Genomic DNA, 21,116 nt, shown 5'->3' on the forward strand with positions numbered 1-21,116 from the left:
TGAGTATCTGATCCTCTGCTTCTCTGTTCCCATTAATGTTCCTTCTTGGATCCTCCAGGCCTAAAATAACTTGCTCTGCTCCCTGCCTTACTGTAGTGGAGAGAGGTTCCACGGTGCAAGTGGTATGTCAGGCAAATCATGCATATAATTCACATTTTGAATGAGTTAATTATTTAAGTGCTCGATCTTTTACTCCGACTATCAGCCAGCATTACAAGGAAATGAATAAACATGAGGGTACTTCATACCCCTCCCCCCATCATTCATTAGAAACATTTCAGAGACTCATTAGTCAGGAGCTTAAGCAGCCTTTATAGTAGGCTGATAAGATGCCAGGCATTACTCTCTAAGCTACACCTAAATAGAGGGAGTGAAATTCCTATCAGCTCGGTAGAAATTAACTGTGACTCAGCCTCTCACTGCCTTTCTCTAGCTCTCCAGGAAAATCTAATTCCACCTCTGTGATTTATTTAAATGGCTGGAAAAAATGGTTAAGCGAATAAAGCACTTGGATGCATAAAATGATATGTCACTTGCATACCATGAAGTGCTTTCTGTTCTAGCACCAGGAAATGAAAAAAGTAAGAAAAAATGGGCACTCTTTAAAAGGATTGTAAATCAGAACACTGCACACCCCAACTCTCTCATGACTCCTAAAAGGCTATAGTGTACTTTGTCCCCTCTATGACAAAGTATTCTCGTACTTTAAATTCACTTTCCAAAACACAGTCTTTTAAGCAGCCACACTGGCAGTGCCTCTTGAGTAACTTGTGCTGGAAGGCACACAACTGTCTGAGTCGCATTCTTCTCTGCCTGTTGGTTCTCCCTCCACTCTCACAATGCACATGTTGTAATAGAACAGTGCACACTGACCTTAGAAAGTCCCCGGGGTCCAGAAGCTTTTGGTGGCATTTCATGATGTTTAATTTTTATGGCCTCTTGCAGTTTTCTTGATCTTATCTGGTTGCTGTGCTCATTTGGGAGCTTATTAAAAAGAGCATTTATTCCAATAAAAGAGAAATCACTTGAGATTGGTAAGGAGGAGGGAGTTTGTGCTACCATTTTTAACAAAATGTCAAGGTCTGGTGAATTAAATGCAGTGTGTGCCTTTTGAATGCTTGTAGTTTTCACACTTACTCTTAGTGTTGCAAATCTCTAGAGTTCAGCCAGTGTACTCAGTGCCAGTGTGGCATCTGTTAGCAAAGGTGGAACGGATTAATCTGTAGACCCCTGAGAGCTGGCTTCAAGTCCCAAGGGTTGAAAGTGTCTGCCTGGTTGGGAGAAACATTTATTTTGGCAAGAGAGAAAAGGACAGCAGATTGGAGCCTTGAGCTGCTGCTTAAAACTAAAATCTGCCTACCTCCTACAAAATGGTAGCACTTGGCAGTGAAGTACAGCCAATGGAAAATAATGAGCTCTCTCATTAAAAAGTAATAGTTTGTAAAGTAAAATTTCAAAGCACAATTAATGAGCTTGTGAAAACCGCCAGGAAAACAGTAGCCTAATGTCGGTGTCAAGTGTTACACAAGTTTATATGTCGCCAGTGACATTTGCTGGCAAGGTTCGAAGGCTTGTGCAGAGCCCCAAACTAGTTTCTCTTTTATAAAAGTATTTTACTACTTTCTTTACCACCTATTGCTGACCCTGTGCCCCTTGAATTTAAACTCTAGAACATTTTGGTGAAAACTTTTAAAGACACATGTAAATTGTTATGAATGCTATTAAAATGTTATTTTTGTGAGAGCCAATCACTGTATGCCTTAGAGTATAAGGATGAAATTTTTCCAATCTAAAATTTTGAACACATGGTCACACAGTGAGATAGAATATTTGAAATCAGGGTTGTTCCAGAAAATCCAGGATATTTGGCTGCCATAATGACAAGCTAAGTACAATGTTGCAAATGTCTTTACTTTTAGATAGTGTAATAAGCCATGGTAGTTATATTGGTCTGCAAAATATGCAAGCATTCCTTTCTTCCTTCTCTATTGACAAATACTGCTTAGTCCCCCACCCCCTGCCTGAAGAACGAACATGGATTGGCCACAGGAGCATACCACACCATCCTCGCCTTTGTGATTTGTTCATTGGTGGACAAGCAACCAAGCAAGGATCCAGCAGAGCCCCTTCCAAATGGAAAAAGACCTGGGACCTAGTTAAAGATGGCAGCATAGGTAAACACACCTCCCCTTCTTGCATAACTACATCAAAATTAAAATTGAACTATAGCACACGATCATTCAGAACCATCAGAAACAAGCTGAATGCAAGTCCTACAACTTTGGAATTAAGAAACCAGCTACATCAAAACTGGTAGAAAGGGGCTTGCCCCACACCTACATGTGGTGGATGATAATTGAGAGGGATATTTCAGGAGTGCAGGTTCCCAGCCCCACAATAGGCCCCCCAGTCCAGTGTACCAGTGCCAGAAAGAGAAGTTGCCACAACTTCTGGCTATAAAAGCCAAAGGGGATTGAGGCTTTGGAAGATAGAAACTGCTAGAAGCAAGCTACTACAAACAGACTCCAAAACACTGGTTATATGGATGCTGAGTGAACTTAGGGGAAAAATAGATGAACTCTGACAGAACTTCAAAAATATAAAGAAGGACATGAAAACCATAAAAAAGAACCAGTGAGAAATGAAGGATACACTTACTGAAATGAAAAACAATTTACAGGGAATCAACAGTAGAGTGGATCAATCAAATCTGTGATTTGGAATACAAGGAAGCAAAAAACAACCAATCAGAACAACACAAAGAAAAAAGAATCTAAAAAAATGAGGCTAATGAGTCTTTGAGACAACTTGAAGTGTAACAACATTTATATCTTGGGGGTGCTGGAAAGAGAAGAAAGAGAGCAAAAAATTGGAAAACTATTTGAATAAATAATGACTAAAAACTTCCCTAACTTGGTGAAGGAAATAGACATACAGCTCCAGGAAGCACAGAGAGTCCCAAACAGGATGAACCCAAAGAGGCCAACTCCAAGACACATCATAATCAAAACGCCAAAAAAAAAAACCCACGAAGAGAGAATCTTAAAAGTAGAAAGAGAAAAGTGTTTAGTTACCTGCAAGGGAGCCCCCATAGGACTGTCAACTGATTTCTCAAAAGAAACTTTGCAGGCTAGAAGGGATTGGCAAGAAATATTCAATGTAATGAAAAACAAGGACTTAACAAACAAAATTGCTCTACCGAGCAAAGCTATCATTTAGAATCAGGAAACAGATAAACAGCTTCCCAGGCAAGAAAAAGCTAAAGGAGTACATCACCACCAAACCAGCATGATATGAAATGTTAAACGGTCTTCTTTAAGAAGAAGAAGATTAAAAATATGAACAACAAAATGACCACAAATACATATCTATCAACTACAGAATCTAAAAAACAAAATAAACAAACAAGCAGAACAGAAACAGATTCATAGATATAGAGAACATTTTGATGGTTGGCAGATGGGTGGGAGGTCAGGAGGATAGGTAAAAAAAGGTGAAGAGGTCAAAAAGTGCACATTGGTAGTACAGAAGGTCATAGGGATCTAAAGTACAGCATAAGAAATAAAGTTGCCGAAGAACACATACGCATGACCCATGGACATGGACAGCGGAGTGGGGATTGCCTGAGCGTGCAGGAGGGGGAAAGGCTGGGGAAGGAGGGCAAAGAGGGAAAAATTGGGGCAAGCGTAGTAGCATAATCAATAAAATGTAACTTGAAAAGAAAAGAAACAATCTGGGATTCCAACATGAAAACTGAGAGAAAAGTGTTGGCTCTTTTTACCTTGAAGATGCTAAATCAGTCTTCCAGAAGTTGGGGGTGCCAGCAGGAGAAAGCCGGAAAGCAGTGGGAGAGATTGGGGCTAACCGGAAACGAGAGGTAGAGCCGAGTAATAGAGGGAAAAAGACCTGAAGACACTGTTTTGTGGCTCTGGTCATGACTGGTGTCACTTCCTTATCTTCTCTACCAGGTGCTTAACCAACGAAGTCCATTGTTTTGGTTAGGCTGGTTTGAGTCAAGTATCTGCCTCATAACTTACAAATATCTGAAGATCTGTCAATAGGCAAGATAATCTCTTATAAAGAGAGCAAGATCTAGCTGTAATGAGAATGTTATTGAAACTGTATTTAATCAATTCCACAGCAACTGCATACCAGAGACTAATATAATTTGATCCTTTGTAGTTAAAATAAAGAGGATATCGAGCAGGAAGGAACAGAAGATTAATGATATCTCTCTGTAGAATATTAGTGCCATAGAATAATGTTAGATGAACAGACCACCTGAAAGAGTCTAGAGAACTCATATAAGATAAAGAGTTTGAAACTATGCAACAGACAATACCACACATAATAATTTTGTTGAATTTTCAGAATTTGGCGGGGGGGGGGGGTTGTAAATTACCAGTGCTTACTGTTTCAGTGCCCCACAGATAATTTCTCCGTCTCACTAAAAGAAAAATTCTAAGTTCCCTGGCAACATAGGATATATAGACATGAAAGCAGAGCAACATCGAGGACTGGGGAGTCAAACCTTAGAGAAAGAAAACTTTTAAAATAACGATTTCAAGGTGGTGCAATCTTAAAATTAGTGATATATACATGTTGACAGCACACACACTTCCTCAGCAGCGCAGGCCGTAACTGAGCCTAGTTAGCAAGACAACGCAGTCAAAAGCAAGGAGCTGCCAGATGGTGCACATTGTTAATAACCCCACCTGTGAATTACAAGGCTGATTCGTGAGTGCATCTGAGGCTTCTCTGCTTGGACAGCAAAGTTGCTAGCAACAGCTTTCTGGAGGGCCCTGGGTGCTCTGGGGGCTTCACGGGCAACTTAGTTTATTCTTAGTCTGGAATTTTGAGGAAAAGTGGCTGCTTCTAGCCCGGTAAGATCTTGTGCTGCACGAAAATAGAAAAGTGTGTCATTCATACTCGGGGTTACAATGAATTGCTCCCCTTCTTCAAAAACTAGGAAATTTGTAAAATAAAAAGGGTTTACAGCATCAGTTCCCAGCCTTCTTGGCACCAGGGACCGGTTTTGTGGAAGACAGTTTTTCCACGGACCCAGGGGGTAGAGGGGATGGTTTGGGGATGATCCAAGTGCATTATACTCAAGCTCACCACCTGCTGTGCAGCCTCGTTCCTAACAGACCCAGACTGGTACCGGTCTGCAGCCCAGAGGTCGGGACCCCTGTTTTAGAGTGTTAAACCGTAACCTGGATAAGGATATATGGATAGGTGTGCAAAGTCACTCAAAAGAGCCAATCCTGTAGGGAAAGGAGTTTGTGTCCAGCCTGGAACCAAAGAAAAAATGACTGAACGGGGCTCAGTCTTGGAAGAGACTAACCTTGGCGATATGTGTAAAAAGAAAAAAAAAAAGTAGCTTCAACACTTCAACAGATTCCAAGAAGTCATAGCCCCACTGGTGAGGTTGGATGAGGTGGCATATGGAGATTATAGGCAACAGAATTTGAAACTCCAGGTAGGTAGGCTATGGTATTCTGATGTCATTAGACAGCTTGATTCTTTGGATAATCTTTTCATTATATTTTAATTTTTATTGAGTTTACTGAGGTGACACTGGTTAATAAAATCATACAGGTTTCAGGTGTACTGTTCTATCATACATCATCTGTATATTGTATTGTGCATTCTCCACCCCAAATCAAGTTTCTTTCCATCACTATTTATCCCCCCTTTACCCTCTTCTACCTTCCCCCTCCCCTTCCCCTCTGCTAATCACCATACTGTTGCCCCAGTCTATCGGTTGTGATTTGGGGGGGGGAGGTTGTTTCTGTTTTTGTTTTTGCTTAATCCTTCACCTTTTTCACCCAGCTCCAGAAATCCTCTCCCTTCAGGCAGTTGTCAGTCTGTTCTCTTACTCTGATTCCAAAAGCAAACTTCTAACTCTAAAGTTGGCAGTCTCTACTGTAGAATGTTCTAATTATTGAATGACATGTATTTCTATGCATGTCATAGTAATTTTAAACTTCCTAAAGTGATATTATTATCTTCTTTTCATGTATTAATTAATAAATATGCTAATTAACTATTTTTATTTATAAAATATTATTTTTATTTGATCTTTATTGTATGTTTTCCCATTACCATTTAGTCCCCTTATACCCCCTCCCCCCAGCAATCACCACACTGTTGTCCGTGTCCATGCGTCCTTTTTCCTTTATCTCAATTCATCCACCCCCAACCTCCCAGCTAGCTGCCATCCTGCTCTCCATCTATGAGTGTGTCCCCATCTCCTTGTTAGTTCAGTTTGTTCATTAGATTCCACATGTGAGTGAAATCATATGGTATCTGTCTTTCTCTGAATGGCTTGTTTCACTTAGCATGATGCTCTCCAGGTCCAAAGGGTAAAATTTTCTTCTTTTTTACAGCAGAGTAGTATTCCATTGTGTAAATGTCCCATAGTTGTTTTATCCACTCATCTCCTGATGGACACTTGGGCTGCTTCCATATCTTGGCTCTTGTAAATAACACTGCAATGAACACAGGGGTGCTTATGTTCTTTCCAATTACTGTTTCGGTTTTCTTTGGATATATTCCCAGAAGTGGGATAGCTGGGTCAAAAAGTACATCCATTTTTAACTTTTTGAGGTATCCCCATACCGCTTTCCACAGTGGCTGCACTAATCTGCAGGCCCACCAACAGCGCAACAGCATTCCCGCTTCTCCACATCTTCACTACGCGTGTTCGTTGATTACTGATGATGGCCATTCTGACAGGTGTGAGGTGATCTATCACTGTGGTTTTAATTTCCTTTTCTCTGATGATTAGTGACATGGAGCATCCTTTCATATGCCTATTGGCCATCTGTATGTCCTCTTTGGAGAAGTGCCTACTCAGGCCCTCTGCCTACTTTTTAATTGCATTGTTTGTTCGTTTGTTTTGGTTTGAGTTTTGTAAGTACTTTACAAATTTAGATATTAACCCTTTGTCAGATGTATCAGTGAATATGTTCTCCTATTCTGTAAGGGTGGTCTTTTTATTTTGTTGATGATTTCTTGTTGTGCAAAAACTTTTTAGTTCTATATAGTCCCATTTGTTTATTTTTTCTTTTGTGTGTCTTTTCTGGGGAAATAAAATATTGCTACAAGCAATGTCTGAGATTTTGTAGTTTGATTACATCAAAAAAATCAATTTATAATACAGACTTCAAGAATTTTTGTTTGCGCGTCACTTAATTTTACTTTGCAAGCTAATAAAATGGTATTCTATTGTCTACCTTAAAATCACTAGCTTTTTAGTTACTGTAATACATAGAATCATGAAAAGTCATAAATGAAAGGTACCAGATTCCAAGTAGTCCAGTCCTCTAATTTTACAAAAGAGGAAACCAAAATCCAGACTGGTTAAGCAACTTGTTGAAAGGTTCAGAGCTTCCCAGTGTCAGAAGTGTGTCCCAATAGAGCCTGACTTCCAGTAGAGTTGTCTATCATATTATGCGGACTATAGTATGCACCAGAAACAGAGCTAAGGGAAAAAAAAATTGCCTAAAGTAGGGGAGACCAAAATCTTGTTCTGGGTCTTCTTTTAAGCTTTAATTGTGTATACTTTTATTATTATAATCACTGTACAAAGTACTGTATTATTAAAAATATATAGTATTCTAGTTATAATTTTAAAAGTCTTAATTATAGAAAAATTGGAAAATGTACTAATGTATGCAAGATAATATTACATATAATTCTACCCACACAGAAAAACCAATATTAACATTTGACATATCTTTCCAGAACTTTTTACTTGGCACACATTTGTGTGTTTGGCTTCCTCCCTCATGCCCAAATAGTACCTAGCAAAGAAGAGAAAGACTATGTGGATAAAGAACACAGACTCAGAGCAAAACTATGCTCTGATTGTCCTGACTATGTGACCTTAGGTAATTAATTAACATCTTTCCCACTCAAAAGGTCAAAATAGCTCCTACCTCATTATGAAGTTATAAAAATTTAATGACATTAATATTTTCAAATGCTTCACAGTGCTTGAAATATAAGTGCTAGATACACGTTTATAAAGTAAACAAATAGGTGCTTAATAAATATTCATTGAAAAATGAATATGTATGTACATAATAAAAAACTGTAATACTTAATACAGAGTTTATACCCTGTTTATTTCTCTGAATACTATATTGTTAGTCTTTCCTAGGTTAAAAAAACTCAATTTCAAAGTTTTTTTTTAACTTTTTACCTTTTACCGAGTTAACCTTATCAGCTTACATATTAGTGTTTCCCCTCAGATATCTGAATGGCTAACACCATCACCTAATCTCTGGTCATGCTGCCTACTTGGTGAGACCTACCCTGGCCACATGGTAACTACCAACTCCAATTCTCAATACTTTACTTTATGGTCTCCAGAACACTTGTATTCTATAAATATTAATTTGTTACATTTACATTTACTTTTGTCTCCCCCATTGCACCATAAACTCCCTGACAACGGGAAACTTATTTTGCTCACTGATATCCCAAGCACCTAAAAGAAAATCTATTACAGAGAAGGTGTTCAGTAAAAAATTGCTAAATGGAAAAGGTTCTTTCCCCTTTTTTTACTATTATAATTAATGCTGTGACAAGCACGCTATATATTTATATCTTTCATATTCTACAAGTGAAATTGTTAGATTAAATGATGTGAACACCTTTAAACATCATACTATTTACTGCCAAATGGTTTTCCGGAAAATTTCTCTTCTAGGGAAGATAAATCTACCAGTTGCATAGTGAGTGTGAGGCAAGAGGAACAGTAAGAGCCGGCCCTCCTCCATGCTTCTGCTGCTCGGCCCACCACTGCGCCAGCCCACTCCCAAAGCAGTGAAGATTTGCCACTGTGATTCATCCAAATCCTGGGCACTGTTGGTTAAAACATGACAGCGAATGAAGTGACTTTGTATTAAGAGATGATGCACCTTATACGCACCTTCAGTCACTGTAAACACACAGCCCCTGGAGCTGCCAGTTCTCTCCTTAGTTCTTTTGAGTCAGTCTATTTTCTTCTACGCATAGATTCTAGGTCCATATTTTGAAATTTAACTAAAAATATAAACTTTGAATCCTCTGAACTCATTAAATATTTGAATATGCTTCCCATAGGTCAGAGATTTTAAATACCCCAACATTTTGAATTTTATCGTGAGGATTTGTTCCTATTTCTTTAACAATTTGCTAATCGAGATGTAATGCAACATCACAACAACTGTCTGACCGAGTGTGGCTATCATCTTTCTCATTCTAGATAGCATTCTTCTGTTAATGCCGCCATGGTTTTATTGGCTGCCATAATGCCCTGTTGGTTCATCAAGTTTCCTGCTGAATGTATCTCCCATTTGGCTATTTGTGCTGACATTCAACCTTCTCTTCTCTATACTTACATCCTTGTATTTTGGAATTAGGTTCAAGGTCTTATGTAGTGTTAGTTCCCATAGAAAAGAGACTATTATTTATCCCATAAGAATCATGTGTTCATTTCTAGAGTTTTTCCAACTCCATTGTAATTTCACGTTTATAATAAGCATTGTTCAAAAAGAAAATGAGATATAGTATATTTTATGTGGGGTACATGCCATACACAATCAGCAAGAGATTTTTCAGCATTTTCTGTAGCGAAATTCTAAGCCAATTTTAAAGGATGCTGACTGTAGAAAACTGGTGCAGGAAATAAGTCAGCAAAAGGATTCAAAGCACAAAGGACAACAGAAGTGCAGAGCACAAAAATGGCCATGTGAGGTAGTTTATGTATCTGGCAAAATTAGACTCTCCTCTTTTAAGCACTTGTCAGTTAGATCTGAAGCTTGCACCTGTCTCACAGATGTAAGTTTTGTGTCTGAATCTCATGTAAACCTTTTAAACAATCAGAATATATATCTGTATTGCTGGGAGAATTACTAATTACACTTAATCCTATTTCATACTGAGAAACATTCTAATATAATGGGGGGTGGAAGTGAAGTTCAGGTCAGAGATTTCCTATGTTCTTATGTATTTCTTATATTCTTCCTTCCACTGTTGGATAGAACCATTTTTAAGACAAAATACTAGGGTAGAAAACCCACACACACACAAACACAAAAACCAGGGGAAGTTTTTTGCCACTTACTTTGAAGAACTGTATCTTTCTTTGAAGGCCATAGTTGGTGGAGAATTTGTAAAATGACAGATTAGGTTTCACATTTGAAAACCATGATTTCTGTGTATCTGTCTCTTCTCTCAATGTCATTTTCCCTGATCTCCTTCTAACCTCCAAACTTCCCTCTCTTGTGTTTCATTCCATTGGGAAGCAGCTAGCTGAATAGCTAATTAATAACTTAGCATGAGATAATGATTGTTACTTTAGAGAACCTATGCATTTGTCCTAGGGAACTGGGGGAAGCTTTGGATAATCCCTGAAACTCAAAATACCTGGGTGCCCTCACCTTGTGCCTTAAAGGGAACGTAACCGAAAGAAGTTCGTGGTTGCCAGTTTTCCTGGTACCATGTTCAAACACTACCAGCAAAAGCCTGTACTCTGAAGATTATCCTACTCAGAACAGCATAGTGGTTAAAAATAAAGTCTGTTAGATAGAGCTATATAAAATTCTAACTCTTTCACTAACTAGACATGTGAGGAAACCTTGCTGGGCCTCCATTTTCTCATCATATAATGAGAATATAACTACCACCTCAAAGGTTAGTGGAAGCAAGAAATTATATACTTACTTGCACAAGGAAGGCATTCAAGAAGTGCAGTGATTATTGTATTTGTAACTACTGCTATTTAACAAATTACTTCAAATTTAGTATCTTAAAACAACAAAACCCTCTTTTTTCTCCCAATACAAGCAAAAGTGTATTTAGAGAGTTGCAGAGATAGAAGTGAGCCAGCTGGGCTGCAGGGCTTCAGGAAACAAGTTATAGATGCAAAAGAAGGGCCCTTCCTTAATTCCAAATATATAAAAGAAACTGCAAATCTGTCTTGGGAACATTTGAGATCTTCTTTCCCAACAAGTGTTGTCAGTTTGGCTCAAATAAATTTTTATAAAAATTCTCTGTAGGCTCGAACATTTCTTACATCAACAACCTACTAAGAAGATAATTCATTAACAATTGTTGATTAACAAGCAAAGACACCTATAAAACTAATTTGGGGAGTCTTTACTAGTGGTATTTGACAATGAAATTTCAAAAACCCTTTTTTAATCTCACAGTTCCTATGGGTCAGGGGTTGGAAGCAGCTTAGCTGGATAGTTCTGACTCATGGTCCCCAGTAAAATTGTAGACAAAATGTTGTACGGGGCTGCAGACATCTGAAGGCTTGACTAGGGCTAAAGGATGCAATTCCAAGATGGCTTGTTCACAGGGAGGCTGTTGGCAGGAGGCCTCAGTACTTGCCTTATGGCCCTCTCCAGAGGAGTGTTTTGATGTCCTCATGACATGACATCTGGTTTCTCCAAAAGCAAACAATGCAAGAGACAGAGGCTGTAGCTGCAGTGTCTTTTATGACCCAGCCTCAGAAATTACACATAAGCATTTCCACAATATCTTACTGGTTGCGCAGGTCCTCCCTATTCAATATGGAAGGAAACTACAGAAGAGTGTGAATTCTGAGAGGCAAGAATCAGTAAGAGCCGTCTTGGAGACCAGGTGAGGATCACAATGATGGCAGCACAGATCCCAGGAGACCGAGAGCTCACTTAGGACCCCGCCGAAGTGAGTGGCACTCTGCTTGCCTCATGGAACAGAAGAGAAGAAGATGGACACTTAATGTGGAGCTCTGATCATTTTACAGTGTCCCAAGAAAGTCCCTGAGTGAACTGTTCTCTGAAAGAGCTAACTTATAATTTTCCATGTTCCTAAAATATAGTCTATTCTAAACTCTCTCAACAAATATTGCTAAGTGCTGAGAATTGTTCTCTTTGCTTGAGATATATCAGTGAACAACACAAAGATCCCTGCCTAGTAAAACATCTATTATAGTGGAGAAAAACAATCAAAACTAATAAATGATATGGTGTATTAATGTTACATGAAAGAAAAGGAAGATGCATGGTATGAGGGGGATCTTTAAGGTTGAGGTGGGGTAGGGGGCTGGTTCCAGGGCTAAATAAGTCATAGGCCTGACTCTGGGAGAGAAAACTTCAAGTTACATATACACAGAGGAAAAGAAACTTAAAACACTAAGTAAAAGCAGTAGCTTATAGGATCTGAAATACATATACTCCATGCTGTGCTGAGTCTCAGAACACCAATGAGAGTGGCTGTTAGATTAGACATGTTAGGAATCGCACACAAAGGCCGTGGTGCTGGACTTTGTGTGGCGACCAGCAGTTACCTGGGGCAGTAAGATCACTGCAAGTGAGGCCCAGCCAAGAGAAAAGGTCATGAGCTGGGAAGCATCTTCTTACCTGGAGGTCTTCAACCTCTAGACTGTCAGTAATCTTCAAGACAATATTAGCATCTACAATCCACAGAAGAGAAAAAGAACTATTCAGAAGCCACATGGCTTATGAGAAACCCGACTCATTTCAAAGACAGTGTGCTTCCAACGAGGTGTATCTCTTCTTTGAAGACTTTCCTGGGCATGTGATGGGAGAATATTATCATTGGTAATAGACCTGAATGTACAAAGGCAACATCTGGGATGCTGAAGGTGAGATTCAAGAAGGAACCATAAACTGAAAATGTGTAAGTGCAGCATTGCATGCAGTGTCTGTGTTGATCTCTTCTTAACATCTCAAACAAGATTTCTTAGGTTTTATGAAGCATAGTGCTAAATATGGCTCAGAACCTCCTGGCTCTCTTGTTCTCTACTGAAGGGGTTATACACAGGGTCCAGCAGAAGCAAGGCCTACTGGAGTGTGGTGGGTAGGGTAATAATATGGGTATAATAATTATCATTTTAATTTGAACACTTCACCTAAAATGTCATATGATGTGCTTGAGTGTAATATTGTTGTGTTACAGAATTACATGCTTATGATTTTGTAATAAAAGAGTTTGTAATAAAAAAGGGCATTGTTTGTGCCGGACATTGCATATAGTGGAAACTACAAGTAACAGAACACAGAGATTGCTCTGCACACATGGTACTTTGCGACTTCCCTCCGTGGGTTAACAGGAAAGTGAGGATTGCACTCTCCAGAACAGCCTGAACTCAACAGTAGCTACTGTAAGGGAGGAAAACTTTTCTTCAACCCTCTTAGGGTCCCTGGCTGAGCCTGCTAGTTAAACTACCAAAGACAAAGTAACAGAAGGAAATAATTCAAATGTACTCGACATAGGCTTTACATGACTTAGAAGCCTTCATAAAAATAATGAAGACCAGAAGAAATCATTAGTCCTGGGTGTTTTTATGCCAGGTTAGGGGTGGAGAGTCATAGGAAAATGTGATAGAATGAACAGGTAAGAGCTAAGGCTAGTAAAAGGGTAAACAGCAACACCGGTTCCTTTGGAGATAAGGGCCCTTGACTCTGAGCAGAAGGAGGACACCTGTCACAGAGTCTTATGACCTGCTTGTGGGAGAAGAGGGCGGTCAGAGAGTCCTTCCTGCACCTACTGTCCCTCAAATTCTGTTAGCTTAAAATATTTAATATGCCAATAAGTTCATATTTGGTGTAGTGTGTTCTCAATCTCATGACTATGAATTTGGAGCAAATGGTTCTCACTTAATCAGGCCTGTAGACAAGCAAGCAGAATAAAAAAATCCTTAATACCCCATTGGAAAATATCATATGTGCTCATATCTATGATTATTCCTTAGTAAAGATGGACTAGGAGATTTATAATTCTCATTTTTGGTACATACATAGCTTGTCTGCTAAAACAGCGTGCTACACTGGGGATGGAGTTGAGGAGAACCAGGATACGTATTTCCAAAAAATTCTGAAGGGCTAGGTGTCCTTATGTCAATTTTTCTACTTGCCAGAGGTAAAGATAATTCTTTGTTGCATTAATAGATGAGAGCGAGAGACAGGGTTGACAGCTACAGAAGTCATGCTCCTAGGACAACGTGAGTGGTCTAGAACACCCATCGCAACGTGGAGAGGCAGCTCTCACCCCAATTCTTTGGAGATTTTCTCCAATGGTCCAGTGGCCCAGCCCCTGCCCTGGGTCCCTGTTCTTACTGTGTGGTATTAACTAAGTGTGCATGACATACAAAATATATGTCAATGGCTTAAAGGTAAAAAAAGCCAACATTAACTTGCCAAATAAATACAATTACAACCTCATCTTGCTCTTTGTCAAAAAAAAGTATTCCTATACATAAATCAAAAACTCACTATGCTCAGTCTCATAACTTGACACCACCCTTTTCTCTTGAGAAGCATTACTCAGGTTCTCATCTTTAAAAGAGAATGGTGACATTTTTTCTGCTTAAAAAAGAACTCATTTGAATTTTAATTCCTATCCACCATGCATATTAAATCCGGGAGTGTGAGCGGTGGGAGGCTTACCTCCGTCCCTGCCAGACCCCGGAAGCCAGTCCAGGAGAAGGAACGAGGAAGGAAGAAAACAACTGCCAAAGCCCCGGAGAGCCTGGGAAGGCACAGGGTAGGCAGAGGCCTCGCTGATCAATGCAGGCTTTTGACAGTTGTCACATCGCTGTTGTCATCTCCCCTTTGCCAATTTTTAGCTCTCATCATATTCAAGAATTAACTTCTCAACTTTGAGGGGGAAAAGAACAGAGGCAATGTTTATTCTCCACACTCTTAGTTCAGATTTGCCAGGCTGATTTCTGACTATATGAATACATTGCGCATGGAGGTGCAGAAGACTGTCTTCTTGGTCGAGTTAAAGATGGGAGAGAGGCCAGAATATTCTCAGGGTCGGCTGACAGAGAAGGCACAGAGGTGTAGTTCCACTAGGGTAGCTATTGAAGCTAATTTTTCTAGAAGTCCTGACAAAATGACTAGGTACTTTGTAACTGCTGTTTTAAAAATACAAGTTTACCGATATGGGGGATGGGGTGGGAGCAAATAAAGGGCTCTGAGGAGAAAGAGTGTTCCCCTGTCAACAGGCTTTTGTTCCAACGTAGCCGCAAGCGAGGGACCCTGCCAGCGTAATGCATGGCTGCCTGAGCAAAGCACAGGCATTTGTTTGCTTAGCAATAGCTGGCTTATGGTGAGACACTTGAGAGCCATTAGGTTTTTGAGGTATTTTAATCTGGCGGTGCTAGAAATCTGTGACATTAGATGCTGTGAGTTGAGAGCACATCACAGTCAGGGAAGAAAATAATCTTACAATACAGAGTGAAATACGTGATTAGTACTTTGCACGTTTCTTGAAATAAGACATATTTGTGCACTAAATTTGTGAAAGTGCTTAAGTATTGGTAAGCCATTCTTGATAGAGATTTTCAAATAAGGCTGGACTTTCTGGTACATCCTTTTGCATCTTGGCTACATTTCAGAAGAAACAAAGAGCTCAAGGGAGACTGAGCGGCAAAGAAGTACATAACAAGAAGGCGAGGGTCTGTATCAGTGCGTTCCTTTACGACCCTACAACTTTTCCAAGACCCAAATCTTTATTAACGGTTACTGACATCTACAGACATAAAATCTGTTAGTAATTGTGAGGGACAATTCAGATTTGTTCCTTTGATTGAGGGCTACTATCAGATTTACAAATATGCTGAGGCCTATTTCTCAGGGTGTTGGGTCCGAAAAGCAGGCACAAGCTAGGTGAAAGTTGTGCCGAGTGTCTTTTCTCACCACGGTTCTTCAATGGGGTTCACTAAACATTGCATTCATTCATTCCTTAACTCGTTTGTCCACTCACTCATTCATTCAATAAGCACTGACTGAACACGTACTGTGTTCCATCTTCTTGGGTGCCAGAGAGGAAAGGTAAGATTAGAATGCCTGCCTTTTAGGAGCTCACTGTCTTGTGGCACTCCTGCTAGGGAAGCTGCTAGGATTCAGCAAATTCCAGACATTAAGCCTAAGAGGAATGAAACTGCTGGGAGAGTTTATGCACAGAGAGGCTGATGCTCTGTCATGGATATGGACACACAGGAGTCGTTCACTGGGTTCACTGAAAGTTGTAATAAAAGAATATGTAAGATTTTCAATTCCCCATAAAATACTAATTGTGTGAGAGGCCAGTTAGTGTGAACAAACACACTTTTAATAAAAACCAATATCTATAGGCTGGGGCAAAAGTGGGTTTACAGTTGCGAGTATGCAAAACAGAGTATATTCTTATATTCTTATTTATGAACTATTATTTTCCATAGGAACAACTGTAAACCTACTTTTTCCCCACTATGTATATGAGGGGAGACCCCCCAAGATGGAATTATCTCCTGGACAGCGGGCCACTGCCCCCCTACCAGGGGACAGTGGGGGGCCCACAGGCTTCCCCACTAGGTGAGTGTACTAGGAACCCACCTGTATCTATGAATATCAGCTGGAGTCGTGAGAGGTGTCATTCGGCTTCACTGAATTTTTCTGAAGGCGCAACACATTTGCTCAGTTCATGGTGGGTGATTTATGAGCACACCTGCCCACACTGGACTGACTGTTCAGCAGTTTTTAACCGATGTGGACGTACCAGCATCCTTAACTAAAAAACGGAAGGGATAAAATAAGGTATCAGATTTGGCTAAGAAGTTCTGTGATTCTTTGTATCTTGTGTTCCTGGCTCAACAAGCAATGGGTATAATCAAACAGTGATGAAATCCAGGTAGGCTGCTGCCATCCTCCTCTGTAAATCCTCTCGCCTCCTGTTCTTCTCTGCTAGGAGCTCAACATACACCGTCACCATCTTTGCACCACACAATGACCAAATCCAATCTGTTTGTTGTTACTCTTCTTTGCTGTGACCCTTCTGTACAGCACTTGGCTCTGGGGATCAATGGCTCCTTTTTAAAATTAGTTCTTCTCCTTGGCAACTATGAAACTATCCTACTCCTTTTCCATCCCAAACTATTCTTACTGTCTTAGCTTTGACCCTGACCTAACATCTGCACTAGGATAGCTTAGCTAGGGCTTTCCATCAAGTGCACTGCATGTCCACCCCACGTTTTAGTAATCACTTCCCTGCTTTTTGCCCTCTCCCCAGAGTCTTTCCAGGAGAAGCCAGTCTTACTCATGCTTTAGAATTTTACCTATACATCATATATATCTCTCATTTGTTTGCCTGAAATTTCCAGTCAGGAATCTCCAATTGCTTGGAGAACAGTCCCACTTGGATGAGAAAACCCACCTCAAACCCAACCCATCCAAAATGAACTTTCTCAGAGTAGCTCTCATTTCCTTTTTCCATCAACAGTAATACTTGTTCACTATCCTATATTCAGAACACGGGAGCTGTATAATTCAATATAATTGAAATTAAATATTTTCAAACATTAGAAAAAATACATATACCATATATTTTTAGCACTCCTAGGAATATCTCAGTTGGTATCCAAACGTACTCCTTTGATTGAGCTAGATACCAGGTGAGAGCCACAGTTACATCACAAAGATGCCAAGGAGTTCAGGTGGGGAAACAGACACGTCTAGGTCATGAGGTTGAAATGAACTCCTTTGTTACCTTCAGTATATTGATATTTACTGAGCAAAATATATTATTATTTACACAGGGAATAGATATACAAATAACTTCTCAGTTCAGGAAGGGCCATACTACCAAAAGACTTAAGTCAGGTTATTGAATGCGCCATCAAATAATTATTTTCAAAGGTTTATGAATTTGGGGTTGTGAATTAAAGAATATTATTGATAGTGACAATTTTAAAATAATTGCTCATTAGAAGCCAGCCATCACTTAATCACTGTGTGAGACATTTTATATACATACCAGTAATACTACAAATGCATGCTATCTATGAGGTAAATGCTCCTATTATCCTAATTTTACATATAGGAAGAGTGTAAAGTGCTACCATCAGTTTTAAAATTAGCCATGCTGGAAATCCAGCCATCGTTAGCTGTCTTCCTCTTTTCCTTCCCCCATACCTAATTAGTCTTCGAATCCTACTATTTATTCCTTTCCATCCATCCTTCCTTTTGAAGTCCCAATGCCTGTGATTACACAGTCCCTGCCTCAGATCCTTGGTATCATACAGACCAGAGCAGTATTCTTTTTCCTCCAATTTAAACTTCCCAAATTATTACTCTCCTTAAAATAATTTATTATGTATTCACTCACTCTCTCTAAGAACACTTACTCAATATTATTCTCTTCTGAAAAAGAGGCAAAGGGTGCCATTGCCTATTGCGTTAAGTCCAAACTCTTTGGGTTCATATTTGAGGTTTCAAATAATATCTATATTTTTTTTACTTTATCTCTTTCTATATATTCAGTCTGGACTGCAGTCAGACTGCCACGAATATGTTTCAGTGTGTGTACATCTGCTCATGCTACTCCAATCTCCTAGAATATCCCCCTTCGTGCTCTGCCTCTGATGACACGCTGCCCACCGCTGTAGTTTTAGCAGGGGTCCTCACTTCTCCCAGCCACCCTTAACATCTCCAGCTTACAACTCCACCATTTAACACTCATGATTCATTGGGCTTATAATTGTATACCACCTTCTACTGAGATTTAGCTCTTCATATTTGCATCTTGCTTTTGCTGTGGGATTGAAAATATATTGATAATAAAGGTAATTCACATTTTTTGTACTCCCTACAATGTTGGATGTAACTGAACTGGAAGTTATAGCAAATTATCTGTTTAAAATACTTGGTACAGTCCAGATAAAAAAGAGAACTAATATCTTTCTAATTAAGAACTAATATCTTTCTGTCTACCCTTTCAATCATATTTTTCTCAATAGTTATCTCCAGCTGTCCAAGATGATAATAATAGTAATAGGAACAATATAGTAAGGTAGTTTCTTTATTGAGTTTAGGGTCTAGAAACAGAGTATTAAATGCAAATAGAATATAAAATTATCTTTGAAAATCTCGGGAAAATGCTATATTGAAGATCTACCAGCTACCAAGAAATCTAACACAGCCAGCTTTTCCTCCAATCTCAGGGAGAAAAAAAAGTTGTTTCTTCAATTTACCAGCTAATTAAATAATTAAGGGCCATGATACACACACACACACACACACACACACACACACATACACACACATATATATATATACAGTAGAATCGTATCCAGACTGGCAAGATGGTCACAGTAACAAAGATACACAGGGAAAGAACATCAGCCACAAGTCTCTCATCTTATACTCACTAGAGTGTACACACTCACTGAGTGTGGAATGGTGGAATGAAACATGATTCTCTCAGTCACTTGTTTCCCAAAAGTTAAATGCTGGATCAGAGAAGATCTGAAATTACTTCTTTTCTTTTTTATTTTAATTATATTTTATTATGCTATTACAGTTGTCCCATTTTTTCTCCCTTTTATTCCCCTCCATCCTGTACCCCTTCCCACCATTATCCTGCCCGCCCCTTAGTTCATGTCCAAGGGTCATACATATAAGTTCTTTGGCTTCTCCATTTCCTATACCGTACTTAACCTCCTCCTGTCTATTTTGTACCTACCATTTGTGCTTCTTATTCCTTGTACTTGTCCCCCACACTCTCCCCCTCCCTGTTGATAACCCTTCAGATGGTCTCCATTTCTGTGATTCTGTTCCCATTCTAGTTGTTTGCTCAGTTTTTCTGTTTATGTTTTTTAGGTTTGGTTGTTGATAGTTATGAGTTTGTTGTCATTTTATTGTTCATAGTTTTGATCTTCTTTTTTCTTAGATAAGTCCCTTTAACACATCATAGAATTAAGGGCTTGGTGATGATGAACTCCTTTAACTTGACTTTATCTGGGAAGCACTTCATCTGCCCTTCCATTCTAAATGATAGCTTTGCTGGATAGAGCAATGTTGAATGTAGATCCTTGCCTTTCATGACTTCAAATACTTCTTTCCAGCCCCTTCTTGCCTGTAAGTTTGTCTTAAGGAATCAGGTGATAGTCTTATGGGCACTCCCTTTTAGGTATCCCTCTCCTTTTCTCATGCTACCTTTAAGATTCTCTCCTTCTCTTTAATCTTGGGCAACTTAATTATGATGTGCCTTAGTGTGTGCTTCCTTAAATCTGTCTTCTTTGGGAGTCTCTGAGCTTCCTGGATTTCTTAGAAATCTATTTCCTTTGCCAGATTGAAGGAGTTCTCCTTAATTATTTTTTCAAATAAGTTCTCAATTTCTTACCCTTCCTCTTCTTCTTCTGGCACCCCCATGATTCGAATGTTGGAATGTTTAAAATTGTCCCAGAGGTTCCTAAGTCCCTCCTCATTTTAGGCATAGGTAGATACAATTTGCCTCCTTCCACAACCAAAGGACAAAACAAATTTAAAAACAAAAAATAATCAGAACTGCCAGGAAAACTGAACTGTATGGAAGTCTGACAACCATAGAGTTAAAGAAGAAACATTTACCCGGGCTGACAGGAGGGGTGGAGGTAGGCACCCAGGGCAGAGAGGATGTGTGGCAAGGCGGCAGCTGGCAGTCCCACATTTGCATGCAGGTAAACCAGGAGGAACAACTTGGGGAGTGAGACAGACTGTACAACCCAGGGTTCTGGCATGGCAAAATAAAGCCTCAAAACCTCTAGCTGTAAAAATCCTGTGGGTGTTAGGGTGGCAGGAAAAATTCCCAGTCTCATAGGACTATGAGTCCATTGGAGAGACCCATGGGGTCCTAGAACATACTCAAGTCCACCCACCTGGGAATCATGACCAGAAGGGCCCAATTTGCTTACAGGTAGTGGAGGAAGTGACTGAAAGCAGGCGAGAGCCCAGCAAGTGGCATTTTTCCCCCTCTGATTCCTCCCCCCGCCAGACAGGGCCACAACACAGCAAAGTGGGTTGCCCCACCCTGGTGAATACCTAAGGCTCCATCCCTTGCAAAGTAATAGCTGTGCCAAGACAAAGAGATATGGCCCAAATGAAAGTACAGATCAAAACTCCAGAAAAACAACTAAGCGATGAAGAGATAGCCAACCTATCAGATGCAGAGTTCAAAATACTGGTGATCAGGATGCTCACAGAAATGGTTGGGTATGGTCGAAAAATAAAGGAAAAAGTGAAGTCTATGCAAAGTGATATAAAGAAAAATATACAGGGAACCAGCAGTGAAGGGAAAGAAACCAGGACTCA

At 39.6% G+C, this 21,116-nt stretch overlaps 1 protein-coding gene across 1 annotated transcript in view; it reads right to left on the reverse strand.

Annotated features, from left to right (window-relative positions):
- NSUN3 (NOP2/Sun RNA methyltransferase 3) overlaps positions 1 to 21,116 on the reverse strand; it is a 106,601-nt gene that overhangs the window by 9,607 nt on the left and 75,878 nt on the right. Inside the window, exon 6 of the transcript XR_005068367.1 lies at positions 4,716 to 4,896. The gene's annotated coding sequence lies outside the window, so the exon portion shown is untranslated. The remainder of the gene's footprint in view (positions 1 to 4,715; positions 4,897 to 21,116) is intronic.

This window comes from Sturnira hondurensis, unplaced genomic scaffold, assembly GCF_014824575.4.
Source record: "Sturnira hondurensis isolate 20B ecotype Veracruz unplaced genomic scaffold, ASM1482457v3 Scaffold0010428, whole genome shotgun sequence".
NCBI classification, from domain to species: domain Eukaryota; kingdom Metazoa; phylum Chordata; class Mammalia; order Chiroptera; family Phyllostomidae; genus Sturnira; species Sturnira hondurensis.